This window comes from Lissotriton helveticus, chromosome 5_1 (genome assembly GCF_964261635.1).
Source record: "Lissotriton helveticus chromosome 5_1, aLisHel1.1, whole genome shotgun sequence".
Lineage (NCBI taxonomy): Eukaryota > Metazoa > Chordata > Amphibia > Caudata > Salamandridae > Lissotriton > Lissotriton helveticus.
In genome coordinates this window covers 1,557,741,381-1,557,760,912 of record NC_136065.1, presented here as the reverse complement: position 1 = coordinate 1,557,760,912, position 19,532 = coordinate 1,557,741,381, and positions in this window count along the sequence as shown.

Below are 19,532 nucleotides of genomic sequence, written 5' to 3'. Positions count from 1 at the left end.
GTGACAAAAATTCATCGTCAATATCTGTGCGGACTACTGCCTTCGATCTACAGTGTGGTCAGTAGAGTTCACAACTTGATACCAGTTGCGGATATGCACTACAAACGACATTGAATTCAGTCTCGATTTATTTAAGGCAGAGACAATTGTACTATGTCATCAGATTTTGTTAAAGTATGTGACAAAAAAGCATTCCTCGATATCTATGTCAACTACTGCCTTTGATCTACACTGCGGACAGCAGGGTTTACAACTTGAATTCAGCTTTCCATGTACACTACGGAGAGCATTGAAGTTAGCCTTGATTTATGTAAGGCAAAGACAATTTTGTTAAAGTATGTGACAAAAAAGCATCCCTCGATGTCTGAGTCAACTACTGCCTTTGATCTACACTGCGGACAGCAGGGTTCACAACTTGAATTCAGCTTTCCATCTACACTACAGACAGCATTGATGTTAGCTTTGATTTATGTAAGGCAGAGAAAATGTTGTTAAATGATGCAACAAAAACATTCCTTAATGTCTGTACTGAGTACTGCATCAAATGTACACTGCGATCAACAGAGTTCACTACTTGATACCAGAAGCACATAAGCTCTACAGACAATATTACATTCAGTCTCGATTTATTTAAGGCAGAGACAATTGTACTGTGTCATCAGATTTTGTTAACTGTGACAAAAAAGCATTCATGATGTTTGTGTCGACTACTGCCTTCGATGTACACTGTGGACAGCAGGGATCACAACTTGAATTCAACTTTGCATCTACACTACTGACAGTAGGGAATTCACGCTTTAATTATTTAACGCAGAGACGATTGTACTGTATGTGTTAAGCTTTTGTTAAAATAAGAGACAAAAATCATTCGTCCATATCTGTGCTCAGTACTGCCTTCAATCTACAGTGCGGACAGCAGGGTTCACAACTTCAATTCAGCTTTAAATCTATACTACGGAAAGCATGAAAATTAGCCTTGATTTATTTAAGGTAGAGATAATTGTACTTTATGTCCTCAGATTTTGTTAAAGGATATGACAAAAATAATTTCTTGATGTTTATGATGACTACTGCCTTCGATCTACATTGTGAGGGCTCACGATTCAGGTGGAATGGCGATTGAACATGACACATTCTAGTAGGCAAGAGACATTGTACCAGTGCGACCAGCCCGAACCACGAATCATCACAGTGTGCTCACATGCTGAGTTCTTCAGGTACCACTAACTCACTGCACCACAAGTCATCTCCCCGTGGCCTTATTAAGGCAGAATTCACTAAGCAAAATACATTGCTCCTAGTGCGGCCTGCCGGACCACGCATCATCGCAGATTACGTACACGCTCAGTGCCAAAGCTATTACTAACTCAGTGCACCATAATTCATTGCCACGTGACCATATTGAGTCAGATGTCTTATTTTGAAGAAAACTTATCATAGTTTTTGGAGATCTACTGCAACTTACTCCCGTAAAAGGACAGCCAGTATTTATAAGAAAACTTGATTTGAAAGAGTTTGCTACCAGTGCGTCCTGCTCGGACCACGCATCATCGCAGGCTCCCCAGAACCTTGTTGCTTCAGGTGCCACTAACTCTGTGCACCACTTATCATCGCTGGCTGCACACACACTAAATTACCAATACTGTGCAGCTCTACTCAACGCCACGTGTCCGTGTGCTCTTGCTAGCCGCTGCCTCCAGCCTACACTGCAGCCATGAGAGCTCACAATTAATTAGACTGTTGATTCAATATTTGCAGAGTACAATTAGGCATGGGTGGTAAATTCCGTTCCGCTTGCGGAATTTGGGTAATTTCACGTTCTGCGAAGAACGTGAAATTGCCCAAAATTCTGCATTCCACGACTTCGTGAAATTTTTTGCTTGTTCGCGTTCTCAAATGCTTGTTCGCGAGATATTTCCCCCCGAGCACGCAAACAGCGATTGTGAACAGAAAAAAAGCATCGCGAACAAGCAATTCCGCGTGTTCGTGGAATTTCTGCGTGTTCGCAGAGATTTTTTACAGTTTTGCGGAGATTTGCGTAACGGGATTACGCAAATTCCGCCCACCCCTAAGTACAATACCAAACTAAGTATAACATGTATCAAAACCAATACAATATCCCTTTAGTATGCTTCCTTTAAGAACTTGTTTTACATTACTTATAGATGTGTTTGAATAATAAAATTTACGCTGCAAGTGCAAAGGCACACTTAATGACAGTCTACACTTTGGACAGCATATGTCACAATTTGAACCTCACTTTTTCTTCATTGGAAATCTGAATTTTTTTTTGCAGACAAAAATGGCTACACCACTGGAAGAATCATCTGATTCTGATCATTTTGTTGCTAAAGAATTGATAACCATCAATGGTATTTTTTTTTACCACCCAAAGTACATGCAGTCCAGTATGCAACAGTCAATACTTTGAGTGCAGCCCGTTCAGACCATGCATCATTGCAGGGTGAGCACACGCTAAACACCAGACGTACCACTAACTCAGTACATCATAAATAATCACCACAAGGCTTTATTAAGGCAAAGTTCAGTAGTCAAAAAACATTATCCCCAGTGCCGCCTGCCTGGACCGCGCATCATCACAGGTTAAGTACACGCTCAGTCCCAAAGTTAATACTAACTCAGCGCACCATAATTCATCACCACATGGCCGTATTCAGGCAGAATTCAACTGATTCTTCATTCATTATTTATAGAGTGCAGTACAAAATAAAGTAGAATGTCACTCAAACTTACACAATATCCCTTTAGTAGCCTTCCTTAAAAAAAATCTTTTATATCAGTTCTAGGTTTAGTTGAAAAACAAAATTCACGCTGCAAGTGCAAAGGTACACTTAATGTTAGTGTACACTGCGGACATCACAGGTAACAACTTGAACTATAATATCTCTAAAACATACATATTTTGACAATGTATTCCATACATGTTTCATCTTTTATTTCAATCGTGATTACAGATCATGCAGTCCAGTAGGCAACACGCTGAGTACCATACGTACCACTAACTCAGTGCATCATAAATAATCGCCACGTGGCCTTATTAATGCAAAATTCAGTAGCCAAAAGACATTCTTACCAGTTTGGTCTGCCTGAACCACGCATCATCCCAGGTTCCACACAAACCGACCCTACCTTAGTGCACCACAACTCATGAACCCTTTACGATACAATCTTCTGTGTATTATTTCACATGTAGTGCTCCTACCTTTGTACAGCAGAAGTCATAAACCGTTTCCGATTGAATATCTATGTATGATATCATGATTATTATTCTACTTATTACCAATAGCAACGTAATAAAATGGAGTCGAGCACACGTGCCAGTACGCACTTCAACTATCTATCTGTGTCTGTGTATTTATTATGTTTGTAAAATGCTGCTCCTGCGCCCTTCCACATTATATTGTGCTATAAATAGTGGATACGACCATCTTACCTCTGACAGCAAGTGTGGGTTATTCCTCCTTTTTAGGGCTCGGACTCCTTCCCAGTGAAACTGGGAGGAGTTTCGAGAACTAATGTTAAAGGAGAAAAAGAAGAAGTATCTCCTAGAAAAAGAGCAATGAAGAGAACAACATGGCACCATGGCAGGTGGAGCGAATTTTACATATTACAACTTACCTTTCATGTATTTCTTAAATTACATATTTATTTTGGGGTAGCTAGCTTGATTGACAGGGAGGAGAAGGTTTAGGTTTTGCTACCTTTCATGAATAAACTGTTGACAAAGCAATGAACTTTGAGGGCTAGTGGATTTACATGATTTTGTGGCTGCATTCACTTACTAATTATGGATTTCGTGCATTTTCAACATAACTTGGCACACAATATATAGATCTTGTAGGAGAGTAGGATCTGCTTACTATGGTTACCCCCACTTTTTGCTGGTGTTTCACTGTTTTTCGATTATAGTCTGGCTGGGGCCCTGCTATCCAGGACCCCAGCCTAGCTGCTTCCTCTCTAAATTGATTGCATGTACATTAGGTACACTCCAGATTGGTTACTGGGTTACCCTTGTAAGTCCCTAGTATATGGTACCTTAGGTCCTAAGGACATAGGTACCCCAGAGGCCTACCAGGGGCTTAAGCATGTATTATGCCAACCCTGGGAAGCCTTTCAAAATGACACCACAGGTCTGCTCCTGCAGCCTGGGTAAGGTGGTGCATGCACCTCTTACTAAGATATAGGTTACCTATATCTACCTTTAATCACTGACACATATAAACCTATAAGTCACTCCTATGGCAGGCCTTATCAATCCTGAAGGCAGAGTGCTTGGTTTTGTGTGAGCGGGTGCCCATGCATAGCAGGACCCCTCTGCAGCTTTCGGAATCTATTCTCTGATGCTGTTCTGTGATGCAGCCAGACCATATACTCTTGAGTGCATTATAACCTCGCGGTAAATGCTAACTTTGGAATGGCTGAATGGAAACATGTTGTGTGTCAAACACTTTGGAATCCTACCACCCCGCCTGTCCTGGTGGCTGGGGTAGAATTCCACCCTTCTAGAGGGAGAGACATGTACACACTGACCTAACCGGTAATAGTTTAAAAGAACCCTAGCATCACAAAATGGATGCCACAGAAACGGGTCTGACCTCCTGCTGCTGGACGAAACTCCGGCAGGGGAGGCCTGGACAATAGGTTTCCTGTCACAGGGAGGTGTAACCACTTCCCAGACAGGCTTTAGTGTATTTAGTGTATTGGGGCTGGGTGGTTGCATTCAGAGAATGCTTTTCAGACAGTGATGGGGCACACTTGGTGTCCCTGTGCATACCCCAGTTCAAACCGGTTGCAGGTGCACTCAGCCCCTGCTCTGGCGGGAACTGGACAAAGGGAATGAGTGTAACCACCCCTCTTCCCCGACCCTCCAATAGGTGGGTCCCAAGAATATGTCCAACCCCCTAACTTAGTATAAGTATGGGACCCCAGTCCTTAGGACTTCAGATTACACCTGGACGAAACTCTGCAACATATATCCTGGAACTCTGACATTCTACACGACTAGAAGACGGAAGAATATCCTTTGGGGTCAAGGAGTGACTCCCCTGTTCAAACAGGCATCAAAGCAGCATCTTGCCGGTCTGCATTTCCAAGGCTCCCGCTGGATTCTGCCGGATTTGTGACTCCTCCGAGGCCGACACGAGATCCCAGCAAAGCTGAGACCTGCAGCCCTCACGAGCGACGTGGAACCGGAACTCCTGGACACCGTGCACATTTGCAAGTGCATCAACTTCCCGAGCTTTCCCGAAGTGGTGCATTGGGCTACTTGTAGTCCAAGCCCCGAGCACCATTTGCAACGAAGATTGTGGGCCTACACTCTACAAGTGTTTCGTAGGCCTGCTTCTAGCATTTCCGCTTGAGGCTCCGTTGCGATCCCTGGTCTGTCGTCTGGTGGGTAACCACAAAGCTAACTCTTCTGTTTCTTGGGCTTCCCTGGTTGCTCCAGACGTGCCCTGACTCCCCACTAAGGGATGAGTCCCTCAGACCTTGCTGGTCTGCACTGAAGCTAATCTTTGCTTTCTGTGTGGGATGCTGTTGCCAAGGCTTGTTGGGTCCAATCCGGATACAGACACCGCAGCACTCGACATCCTTTATGGTACAGCTCGAATCCAGCTCCTGGTTGTCGTCAACACCTCCTGGTCTTCGTGGCCTGTATATTTAGATCAACAAAGCTTCATACTACAGAGGCAGAGTCTTCTATTATAATCAGTAAATGTTAGTTTGTTTGGCTAGCTCACATTATTGCATCAAAACTCCTAAACTTAGATACAGATGTTGTCAGTAACCTCGAACAGGACTCTTAAATTCCCACAGAAATAGTGGAAACAGATCTACCCTTTTGTTTGTCACTTTTGCATGCCCAAAATGTGTCACAAAGAAAAGATATGTTAATGCATTTTCAAATGTTTATTGAAAAGCTCTAATCATTGTAAATAAAACCAGAACTGTGATTATTAAAAATATAAGATATTGTTATAAGCATTATTAGAATAGTGAAAAACACAAACAATTCAACCATGTTAATTGTTCATAACGTTACTAAGGTTAGCCCTATCTATTACTAATTTCTCTATTCTAAAGAGAGTATGTCTGGTGTACCCATCTGCCAGCCCTATAGAAATGACCCAAACCCATATCTTGGTACTATATGTCAGAAATCCCACCTTAGTGCATTAACAAATCAGACCCCCCAGGATATTGCGGCATGGATTAGCAAATTTAGTGGCACAAATATGGAAGTTTAGCAGCATTTTTGCGGCACTTTATTTTACTCATAATCATCAATTTTCAGCTTTAAAACAATGCAAACTGTTTTAGCAGAGTATTCCACTTTGAAATAGGCAACTTGGTATATGGAACAGAGGAAGCAGCCCACAGGTGAAGGCTGCTATCCCTTGGAAATGCAATACTCCATTTGCTTAGCCCATTCTTGTAATCGGCACACCGAGTGAGAGAGGGAGACATTTGAAAGAGTTCTATACATCTCTTAGCATCAACAGCCTTTATTCCCCAGATAATCCCTCTTGTTGTTTGTGTGGATTATGGGTTTCAAGAAAGGACTTGCTAGCCTGACCTCTGCAGCTATTGCATGCTTCAGGTCTTGGAGGAGGCTGATATGTCCTGTGTCGCAGCAAGAGCAACTCCTGCATCTCATCTCAGTGCGCAATGGAAAGAGATGCAGTCCCAATGGGACGAAGGCACAGTCAGGAGTCTCTTCGGCCCTGCTACCTGCCTTGCAGTGGTAATTGCACCTTCACTCTTTCACTCATGGCTTTAAAAACAGTCTCACAACCACCACCACAGTAGCTCTTAGCTCCACCAAGCCAATACCATAAATCGTGGATGTCTTCCCCAACAATATAGACAACTAAACAGTTTTATTCTTGTCCATACTTCAGCAGTATTGTATTGAAATTTAAATGCTAAAGTATTTACAAAAGACACTTGAATTTCAAATAAGAGCCTTGACCCTTCGGTTGTCGTGAACATTATGAACAGATAGGTCACTTTGAGCGGTAGAAAGAAAGGCTTTCAATGTCTGTGCTCAGGTCTTGGGGATCTTTGGAAGTTTATCTGCCAGTTTCTGTTAGCTCAGCTCCGATTTTATGAGATTTCCCAAACAGACTTACACCTTTGAGTATGAGAGCCTGCTAGGAAAACCTACACCTGCAAAATAACACATAAATTGTTCACTGCAATGTTAAGCAAGCAAGGTCTGTGCTGGCAGGGCAGCTTGCTCACTTTCCCACTGGATTCAAGCTAGCCTGGCTGATGACGGCTGAAATGCCAGAAACCGGTCCTAGGAGGCTTGTTTCCGGTCCAGGGAAGGCATGGCTTGGCTGTTCGGGCTCGACTGTTCCCATGAGGCACAGGGTCAGACTGATTTGCATATGACCATGTCTGAACTGGGGTTGCGGAGAGGGCTACAGAACGGTGATGGATTAAAAACCAGATCTTTTGACTGGGTGTGAGTGTTTGGTTCAGATGCTCTGTCCATCACCACGACCTTTTGTACCGCTTTGTTCGCTATAAGTTGGCAGGGTATGCTCAGGCGTGAGTCCCTTGTTCACTTTGCCACTGGATTCAAGCAAACCTGGCTGAAGACAGCTGAAATGCCAGAAACCGGTCCTAGGAGCCTTGTTTCCGGTCCAGGGAAGGCATGGCTTGGCAGTTCGGGCTGGACTGTTCCCATGAGGCACAGGGTCAGACTGATTTGCATATGGCCATGTCTGAACTGGGGTGGCAGAGTGGGCTAAAGAACGGTGATGAATTAAACCCAGATCTTTTGCCTGGGTGTGAGTGTTTGATTGGTTCAGATGCTCCGTCCATCACCACCCCCTTTTGTACCGCTGTGTCTTGCCTACAGGCCTTGAATCAGTCAGGTCCGGCTTTTCTTCAGAATCTTTTTGTGTGGTACCAACCAACTAGACTTCTTCGGTCGACAGGCGCAAGACTTTTGTTAGTGCCTAGAAATCGGACTTCACATTCGGGTGGCCATGGTTTTCACTACGGAACTTCTAAACTCTGGAATTCTCTTCCATTTGAGCTTAGGAACGCCAGTTCCCTAACTGGCTTCAGGAGAAACTTGAAAACCTGGTTGTTCCAGGGCTAGGCATACAGCAGGTTTATTGTTGTCCTCAGCACCAAGACACCATTAGGTATTCGTGCGCTTTTATAAATCTCATTAACATTAACAATGCACGAGCAACGAGGGGGCACACTCCTGGCTGGGTTTCTACACACACTGAGCCTGACCGACCTTTGGCGCCAACAGCACCAGTCAATAACTGGATATTATTCTTTACTGAAACTTTACACCTCTGAAATATGATGAATCTAGGTTTTTTCATGTATTGGTATCACCGTTAATCTTTTCCTTTTACCCATACTTTTCTCTATCAATTTCCAAAAATGTTTATTCTTTTTCTCCTTCATGGAAGATATAACTTATTTTCAAAGTTTTACCTTTTACGCATACTTTTTCTCATAGCTTTTCTACGTTGTTTACAGTGTTCTAAAAGGGATTCATTCAAATTTTAAGAAAATATAAGATCTTTACCAATAATTTCTTTATATTGTATACTTCATACACATTTTCTGAAATGACCTCCTTTTGCTTGATGTATTTCCTCATCATTTTCAAAACTGTGATAAGCCGATAATGCATTTCCAGGAGACATTGTTATTTGAGCACTACATATTATAATACCACCTCAAAACCATTTTCATTAGAGTTTGTTCAACATACTTATTTCCCCAGTTTCAATTTATCATGTTTCTGTTTGAAAAATCAAGGATATTAAGAAGAGTAAATAATTTTATTTACTTTTATTTATTTACTTGACTTTTATATAGCGCTGGCTAGACCCGGAGGTATCAGAGTGCTTTACATGAGAAGAGTTAAATAGGTTACAAGTTAGACATTGTCGCAGAAGATACTTCAATAACAAGTTACATCCGTTGGTTCAAGGCGTGTAGAGGGTAAGGGGTAATGTAAAAGGGCGACGGGGAGGAGGGAGATTAAGCGGAGAATTGGCACAAGGAAAAACAGAGCAAGTACGGGGAAAGAGATTCTGGGGAGAGAGGAAAGGAATGGGGGTGGCAAGCAAAGAATGAAGGACGGAAGGGGTGGGGTGGGGTGGTAGGAGACACAGTGAGAGACAAGGAAGTAATAATCACAGCTACAATTGTATAAACTCCGAAATCTTTGATCAAATTAAGTAATTCCACAAATACTGGTCAATCAATGTATGGAGCTTTATACCATCATCCAGTTGTGCTCCAGGAAGGGCATATATATTGTTATCATCTTCCTTTATGCATTAAGTTTCCTGCATTTCAGTCATCAGTTAGGTCAAAAATCAGTACAGCTAGAAATGTATACTGGTTTAATCAAATTCTTTTTATTTCAATTTTAATAAAGTAGGCGTCAAACCCAAGGTGCATATAGTTAAATTCTTCCTGTGAGGTAAAATCACACTGAAGAGGCCACATGATTATTAACAGTCAATTTCCTGTAAAACGTAATTTTAACTTTGTTATTTCATCTTGATTTTGAGATAACATGGTAATAACTAGGGGTGGGAAGTGAACTCCGCTACACCAGCGAATTTAGACCGCTCCGCTTGGAGCACAGAGTTCAGACAGAGCACTGGAGTTCAGACAGAGTGGCTACCAGAATTAGAGGTGCAGATGAGAGCCAGCCTCGGTAGATCATCAGCCGATGGAGGGTTAGCAGTGAAGGCTGCTCCTCTAGCTGCAGAACAGGGGATCCATGCAGAGCGAACTCTGGCCTCACAGAGTTAGGGGAGTCACAACATCTCTTCTGCACAATTCACCCACGCTGGCTGAGGTGTTTGTGATTAAAATACGTGCCCTATGTACCACTTTTGTATTTTCTTTTTACAAAAATGTGGTCCTCATTCTCCCACAGGCTGCCCACCCACTGGTGTTTGGGTGCAGGTACTGCAGCCAAACTCCTGGAGGGGTGCTAGCGGTTAAGTGGTCGGCCACAGACATATTGCCACGAGATAAGCTCGGCATGGATAGCACTGATCTAATCCGATGCTTGAAGACTTTGCTGTAGAAATGGTAAAGGACTTTGTCCCTTTCTATCTCTGCATGGATGCCACTGTGCTAATCTTGTGCTTAAAGACTGAAAGAAAAGCAGACATTTGAGGTGAGAAAATTTAGATTGTCGCTGGTGTTGAGGGTTCTCTATACAGGTGCTGCTTTCCACCTAAACTTAAGAACTACCCAGAGTGCTCTGCTTTTTTGTGTGCATAACTTATGTGTCACTCTATGCCTGAAAGGGTTTTGTTTTGATATATAAATATATATATATATATATATATATATATATATATATATATATGTATATATATATATATATATATATATATTCACTGAAAAAACCATAGGTTTAAAGTAGGTTATAGTTGGGAATTATTCTTTAAAAACCTTAGAAATTCATTGAAAATACCATAGGTTTCAGGGGTGTTATAGTTAGCTGGAAATTTCACTCATACAAAACCATTGAAATTCCTTTGTTATAGTTAGTTGTACTAACTGTAACTCGCGTGCCCACAATCCACTGGTGATGATGTCACATATTACATCATTCATGACATGGTCAGTGACATCACTGATGATATCACTGATGAAATCACAAATGACATCATTGATGACATCCTCCAGTGAATGTGGTTTGGTTTGTCATTTAAATATATATTATATATATAGCAATCTGCATTTAAGAATAAGTGTATATATATACCTATCTTGAGAGAGGATTTAGTAGCAGTGTGATTGACTGTTTACTTGACTAATAGTGTCTCACTAAATATATTGGATAGTGACTAAACTGTGTGAATATCTGTATTACTTTGTCAGTTGTTGTGTAAACTGCTGCACCAGTTAGTTACTAGCTACATGAAAGTCTATATTAGTTATTGGTTAGTTAACTGATTATTTGTATGGGAGAGTGAATCTGTGTGTGGTTTGTTGGGGGATCTGAGACTACCCAAAGATATGTGAATAGTTAATTCAGTACGTATATGAGGTTAAGACTACGTGTTATAATAGTTGTTTGGGTTAGTGAATATCTTTATGGATGTGGTGATGAGCAAATATATTTATCAATGGTACATGTCCAGCAAAGTAGAAAAAATAAAAAGCAGGGTATGTGACAGTTGTATATAAATAAGTATACATAAAACTAATTAATTGCACAGGTGACTGTATAGATAACTGTATACTTGTAATAGTGATTTCATAACACACTAAGTCACAGTTACTATCTATATGAATAAATAAAGTGCTATTAGTATAAGTGTGTAGCTGAGTAAAAAATGTAAATATATGATACATTATTTCCAAAAGTGAGTAGGATGACTGCATAAGTGAATAGGATGTGTGCTGGTGTGTAATGTCAATATAGGTGTATAAGTGTATATGATAGTGTTTTATTGATCATTGACAGCATGTATGAGTTAATTTATAGGTACGTGTAGATCTAGAAATCACCGAGTAGGTTTTTAGATACTTGTATTACTGTGTCAATGGATTCAAATAGGATACTCTGTATTTTTTAGTGAGTGATGAAAGGTTATACTAGTGTATGATGAGGTGTATCTGATTGTCATGTAGATGATGTCATCAGTGATGTCATTTGAGATGTCATCTGTGATGTCACTGACCATGTCATGAATGATGTAATATGTGACATCATCACCAGTGGATTGCGGGCACGAGAGTTACAGTTAGTACAACTAACTATAAAGTTCAAGTTCAAGTTCAAGTTTAGCATTTGTATAGCGCACTGCTCACCCAGAGGGTCTCAAGGCGCTTGAGGGAGGGGGTGCTTGAGGGAGGGGGTATTTTATTTATCGAATATCCAAGTTTTTAGTTGTTTTCTGAAGGAGAGGTGGTTCTGAGTGAGGCGGAGGTGGGTGGGGGGAGAGTTCCAGGTTTTGGCCGCTAAGTAGGAGAAGGATCTTCCTCCCATGGTGGATCTATGGATGCGTGGAATTGCGGCGAGGGCTTGATTGGACGATCGTAGTTGGCGGGTGGGGGTGTAGAAGGACAGGCGCGTGTTGAGGCATTCGGGTCCAAGGTTGTAGAGGGCTTTGTGTGCGTGGGTGAGGAGATGGAACGTTATTCTCTTATTGACGGGGAGCCAGTAGAGGTCTTTCAGGTGACCGGAAATGTGAGCTTGGCGGGGGATGTCAAGTATGAGTCTGGCTGAGGCGTTTTGGATGCGTTGGAGTTTTTTCTGTAGTTTGGCTGTGGTTCCGGCGTAAAGGGTGTTTCCGTAGTCCATTCGGCTTGTGATTAGTGCGTGGGTGACCGTCTTTCTTGTTTCGGTGGGGATCCAACGGAACATTTTCTTGAGCATGCGTAGGATGTTGGAGCATGATGATGAGACGGCGTTGACTTGTCTGGTCATCGAGAGGGAGGAGTCCAGGATGAAGCCCAGGTTACGTGCGTGGTCTGTAGGTGTGGGTGCATTTCCCAGGGCCGGTGGCCACCATGAGTCGTCCCAGGCGGAGGGGGATGAACCTAAGATGAGGACTTCCGTTTTGTCCGAGTTCAGTTTTAAACGGCTGTTCTTCATCCACTCGGCTACTTCTTTCACCCCTTCGTGTAGGTTGGTTTTGGCGGTGTTTGGGTCTTTGGTGAGAGGGAGGATCAGCTGGGTGTCGTCTGCGTAGGAGATGATGTTGAGGTTGTGTTGTCGCGCGATGGATGCGAGGGGACTCATGTATACGTTGAAGAGGGTGGGACTGAGTGATGATCCTTGTGGTACTCCGCAGATGACTTCGGTGGCCTCTGATCTAAAAGGGGGGAGGCGGACTCTCTGGGTTTGTCTGGCGAGGAACGAGATGATCCAGTCTAGTGCTTTTCCTTGTATTCCGATGTTGCTGAGGCGTTGTAGAAGGGTGCTATGACAGACTGTATCAAAGGCTGCGGAGAGGTCAAGTAGGATGAGGGCAGCTGTTTCTCCGTTGTCCAGTAGAGTTCGAATGTCGTCTGTTGCTGCGATGAGGGCGGTCTCGGTTCTGTGTTTGGCTCGGAAGCCGGACTGTGAAGGGTCGAGAGATTTGTTGGATTCGAGGAAGGCGGCGAGCTGACTGTTGACGGCTTTCTCAATGACTTTGGCAGGAAATGGGAGGAGCGAGATGGGGCGGTAGTTCTTAAGTTCAGTGGGGTCTGCTGTGGGTTTCTTCAGAAGTGCGCTGAGTTCGGCATGTTTCCAGCTTTCTGGGAAGGTAGCGGAGTTGAGGGAGCAGTTCATGACGTCTCGGAGATGGGGTGCGATAATGGTGTCTGCTTTGTTGAAAATGTGGTGGGGACATGGGTCGGTTGGCGATCCTGAGTGGATGGAGTTCATCAGACGGATGGTGTCTTCAGTGGTGATTGGATTCCAGGTGCAGAGGTTGTTGGGGGGGTGTTTTTGTTCGGCGGTGGGTGGGGTGGACTGTTCTCCGGGCTGGTTTTCAAAGCTGTTATGTATGTCGGCGATTTTGTTGTGGAAGAATGAGGCTAGGGAGTCGCAGAGGTCTTGGGAGGGAGTGATGTCGTTGGTGCCGGCGGTGGGGTTGGTAAAATCTTTGACGATTTTGAATAGTTCCTTGCTGTTGTGGGCAGTGTTGTCGAGTCGATCCTTGAATGCTGATTTCTTGGTGGATCGGATCAGTTGGTGGTGTTTGCGGGTGGCGTTCTTGAAGGTGGTCAAGTTGTCAATGGTAGGGTTTTTCCTCCAAGCCTTCTCGAGGGTGCGACAGACCTTTTTGGATTTCTTAAGTTCATTGTTGAACCAGGGGGCTTTTTTGCTGTTTTGCTTGATTTGATGTTTTTTCAAGGGTGCTAATTCGTCCGCGCTGTGGGTGATCCATTGTGTGAGGTTGGTGGCTGCTTGGTTAGGGTCTGATGATTTGGTAGGAGGGTTTAGGTGAAGCGATGTGAAGAGCTGGTCGGTGGTCATTTTGTTCCAGTTTCTGCGGGGAATTGGTTGTGGGTGGTTGTGGGTCGTAGTCTTTTTGTAGTTGAAGTGAACGCAGCTGTGGTCTGTCCAGTGGAGAGCTGTGGTGTGATTGAAGGAGATGTTCTTGCTGGAGGTGAAGATTGGGTCGAGCATGTGCCCGGCATAGTGTGTGGGGGTGTCGACAAGTTGTTTGAGTCCGAGATTGGCGAGGTTGTCCAGAAGGGTGGTGGTGTTGCTGTTGTTGTTGTTCTTTCCAGGTGGAAGTTGAGGTCTCCCAGTAGAATGTAGTCCTCGGAGGGGAGGGCGTGTGGGCTGATGAAGTCAGTGATGTCTTCACTGAATTGTGTGCGGGGTCCTGGTGGTCTGTAGATGAGGGTGCCTCTGAGTGTGGTCTTTGGGTCGGTGTGGATCTGGAAGTGAAGGTGTTCGGTGGCTGCGAGGTGATCGTCGGAACTGGTCGTGATGCGGATGGTATTCTTGTGGACAATGGCGATTCCTCCTCCTGTTTGGTTGACGCGGTCCTTACGGATGATCTTGTAAAGGAGGAATTTCAATGGTTTTGTATGAGTAAAATGTCCAGCTAACTACAAGACCCCTGAAACCTTTGGTTTTTTCAATGAATTTATAAGGTTTTTTAAAGGATAATTCCTAACTATAACCTGTTTGAAACTTGTGGTATTTTCAGAGAATTTCAAAGGTTTTTTAAATGATAATTCCTAACTATAACCTGCCTGAAACCTATGTTTTTTTCAGTGAATTTCAAAGCTTTTCTAAATGACAATTCCTAATTATAATGTTGACCAGTTCCCCATATTTTCAGCAAGAAACCAAATCTGCAATGCTACCTAAAGAAAACAGGCAATAGTTCCACTTACCACTAACAACTTAACATCAACATTTAACTAGTGTAAGGACGTCGACTATGTACGGCGTGAATTACATCCAACTCACACCCATATTTAAAGACGAATATGTGATAGAGATACTAATCATGCACCTCCAAAACTCAACAAAATCACAACACCCAGCGCCGCCACCACCACAACCACCCCCCGGACCCCTCTCCCCTTCTACCTCAGAGGCAGCGCAAAACAGGATAATGGACCTTCCCAAGATACCATATCCTCTCAACCACACAATAGCTGAATGTTCAGAGATGTGGCAACCAACTATGTATAATGGGAAGGAACTCGCACATCAACAATAATTTACACAATGCCAAGACTACCGGTGAAATGCTATACACAACTCACTATAGAAACCAAAAACGTTTCCGTGTGTAGATATACTATTGATACGTGTAGTGTACTGCATAGTGGACGCAACCATATTATCTCAGCCACTGGGGAATATTTTGGTCATGTAGCTGTGTTTCCCCCCCCCCCCCCCCGAAGCAGAAGCGGAGTGGGCTGGTCCAACGTATGCAACGTCAGCATAAGACTATTAATAATTAGGCTACGCCCTGGGCATGGTTCACTTCTGCAAAGAGAAGAGACTCCACCACAGCGAAGGTCCTCACCCTGCCACGTGGCTGCCGCCATGACCACATGCCTCCTCGATACACGCCCATTGCAAACTCAGCGCCACAGCACCGCAGACTTATGTTTGTATCGACTACTGCCTTCGATCCACAGTGCGGACAGCAGGGTTCAGAACTTAAATTCAGCTTTGGATCTACACTACGGACAGCATTGAAGTTAACCTTGATTTATGTAAGGCAGAGACAATTGCACTCTATATCCTCAGACTTTGTTTAAATAAGTGACAAAAATTCATCGTCAATATCTGTGCGGACTACTGCCTTCGATCTACAGTGTGGTCAGTAGAGTTCACAACTTGATACCAGTTGCGGATATGCACTACAAACGACATTGAATTCAGTCTCGATTTATTTAAGGCAGAGACAATTGTACTATGTCATCAGATTTTGTTAAAGTATGTGACAAAAAAGCATTCCTCGATATCTATGTCAACTACTGCCTTTGATCTACACTGCGGACAGCAGGGTTTACAACTTGAATTCAGCTTTCCATGTACACTACGGAGAGCATTGAAGTTAGCCTTGATTTATGTAAGGCAAAGACAATTTTGTTAAAGTATGTGACAAAAAAGCATCCCTCGATGTCTGAGTCAACTACTGCCTTTGATCTACACTGCGGACAGCAGGGTTCACAACTTGAATTCAGCTTTCCATCTACACTACAGACAGCATTGATGTTAGCTTTGATTTATGTAAGGCAGAGAAAATGTTGTTAAATGATGCAACAAAAACATTCCTTAATGTCTGTACTGAGTACTGCATCAAATGTACACTGCGATCAACAGAGTTCACTACTTGATACAAGAAGCACATAAGCTCTACAGACAATATTACATTCAGTCTCGATTTATTTAAGGCAGAGACAATTGTACTGTGTCATCAGATTTTGTTAACTGTGACAAAAAAGCATTCATGATGTTTGTGTCGACTACTGCCTTCGATGTACACTGTGGACAGCAGGGATCACAACTTGAATTCAACTTTGCATCTACACTACTGACAGTAGGGAATTCACGCTTTAATTATTTAACGCAGAGACGATTGTACTGTATGTGTTAAGCTTTTGTTAAAATAAGAGACAAAAATCATTCGTCCATATCTGTGCTCAGTACTGCCTTCAATCTACAGTGCGGACAGCAGGGTTCACAACTTCAATTCAGCTTTAAATCTATACTACGGAAAGCATGAAAATTAGCCTTGATTTATTTAAGGTAGAGATAATTGTACTTTATGTCCTCAGATTTTGTTAAAGGATATGACAAAAATAATTTATTGATGTTTATGATGACTACTGCCTTCGATCTACATTGTGAGGGCTCACGATTCAGGTGGAATGGCGATTGAACATGACACATTCTAGTAGGCAAGAGACATTGTACCAGTGCGACCCGCCCGAACCACGAATCATCACAGTGTGCTCACATGCTGAGTTCTTCAGGTACCACTAACTCACTGCACCACAAGTCATCTCCCCGTGGCCTTATTAAGGCAGAATTCACTAAGCAAAATACATTGCTCCTAGTGCGGCCTGCCCGGACCACGCATCATCGCAGATTACGTACACGCTCAGTGCCAAAGCTATTACTAACTCAGTGCACCATAATTCATTGCCACGTGACCATATTGAGTCAGATGTCTTATTTTGAAGAAAACTTATCATAGTTTTTGGAGATCTACTGCAACTTACTCCCGTAAAAGGACAGCCAGTATTTATAAGAAAACTTGATTTGAAAGAGTTTGCTACCAGTGCGTCCTGCTCGGACCACGCATCATCGCAGGCTCCCCAGAACCTTGTTGCTTCAGGTGCCACTAACTCTGTGCACCACTTATCATCGCTGGCTGCACACACACTAAATTACCAATACTGTGCAGCTCTACTCAACGCCACGTGTCCGTGTGCTCTTGCTAGCCGCTGCCTCCAGCCTACACTGCAGCCATCAGAGCTCACAATTAATTAGACTGTTGATTCAATATTTGCAGAGTACAATTAGGCATGGGTGGTAAATTCCGTTCCGCTTGCGGAATTTGGGTAATTTCACGTTCTGCGAAGAACGTGAAATTGCCCAAAATTCTGCATTCCACGACTTCGTGAAATTTTTTGCTTGTTCGCGTTCTCAAATGCTTGTTCGCGAGATATTTCCCCCCGAGCACGCAAACAGCGATTGTGAACAGAAAAAAAGCATCGCGAACAAGCAATTCCGCGTGTTCGTGGAATTTCTGCGTGTTCGCAGAGATTTTTTACAGTTTTGCGGAGATTTGCGTAACGCGATTACGCAAATTCCGCCCACCCCTAAGTACAATACCAAACTAAGTATAACATGTATCAAAACCAATACAATATCCCTTTAGTATGCTTCCTTTAAGAACTTGTTTTACATTACTTATAGATGTGTTTGAATAATAAAATTTACGCTGCAAGTGCAAAGGCACACTTAATGACAGTCTACACTTTGGACAGCATATGTCACAATTTGAACCTCACTTTTTCTTCATTGGAAATCTGAATTTTTTTTTGCAGACAAAAATGGCTACACCACTGGAAGAATCATCTGATTCTGATCATTTTGTTGCTAAAGAATTGATAACCATCAATGGTATTTTTTTTTACCACCCAAAGTACATGCAGTCCAGTATGCAACAGTCAATACTTTGAGTGCAGCCCGTTCAGACCATGCATCATTGCAGGGTGAGCACACGCTAAACACCAGACGTACCACTAACTCAGTACATCATAAATAATCACCACAAGGCTTTATTAAGGCAAAGTTCAGTAGTCAAAAAACATTATCCCCAGTGCGGCCTGCCTGGACCGCGCATCATCACAGGTTAAGTACACGCTCAGTCCCAAAGTTAATACTAACTCAGCGCACCATAATTCATCACCACATGGCCGTATTCAGGCAGAATTCAACTGATTCTTCATTCATTATTTATAGAGTGCAGTACAAAATAAAGTAGAATGTCACTCAAACTTACACAATATCCCTTTAGTAGCCTTCCTTAAAAAAAATCTTTTATATCAGTTCTAGGTTTAGTTGAAAAACAAAATTCACGCTGCAAGTGCAAAGGTACACTTAATGTTAGTGTACACTGCGGACATCACAGGTAACAACTTGAACTATAATATCTCTAAAACATACATATTTTGACAATGTATTCCATACATGTTTCATCTTTTATTTCAATCGTGATTACAGATCATGCAGTCCAGTAGGCAACACGCTGAGTACCATACGTACCACTAACTCAGTGCATCATAAATAATCGCCACGTGGCCTTATTAATGCAAAATTCAGTAGCCAAAAGACATTCTTACCAGTTTGGTCTGCCTGAACCACGCATCATCCCAGGTTCCACACAAACCGACCCTACCTTAGTGCACCACAACTCATGAACCCTTTACGATACAATCTTCTGTGTATTATTTCACATGTAGTGCTCCTACCTTTGTACAGCAGAAGTCATAAACCGTTTCCGATTGAATATCTATGTATGATATCATGATTATTATTCTACTTATTACCAATAGCAACGTAATAAAATGGAGTCGAGCACACGTGCCAGTACGCACTTCAACTATCTATCTGTGTCTGTGTATTTATTATGTTTGTAAAATGCTGCTCCTGCGCCCTTCCACATTATATTGTGCTATAAATAGTGGATACGACCATCTTACCTCTGACAGCAAGTGTGGGTTATTCCTCCTTTTTAGGGCTCGGACTCCTTCCCAGTGAAACTGGGAGGAGTTTCGAGAACTAATGTTAAAGGAGAAAAAGAAGAAGTATCTCCTAGAAAAAGAGCAATGAAGAGAACAACATGGCACCATGGCAGGTGGAGCGAATTTTACATATTACAACTTACCTTTCATGTATTTCTTAAATTACATATTTATTTTGGGGTAGCTAGCTTGATTGACAGGGAGGAGAAGGTTTAGGTTTTGCTACCTTTCATGAATAAACTGTTGACAAAGCAATGAACTTTGAG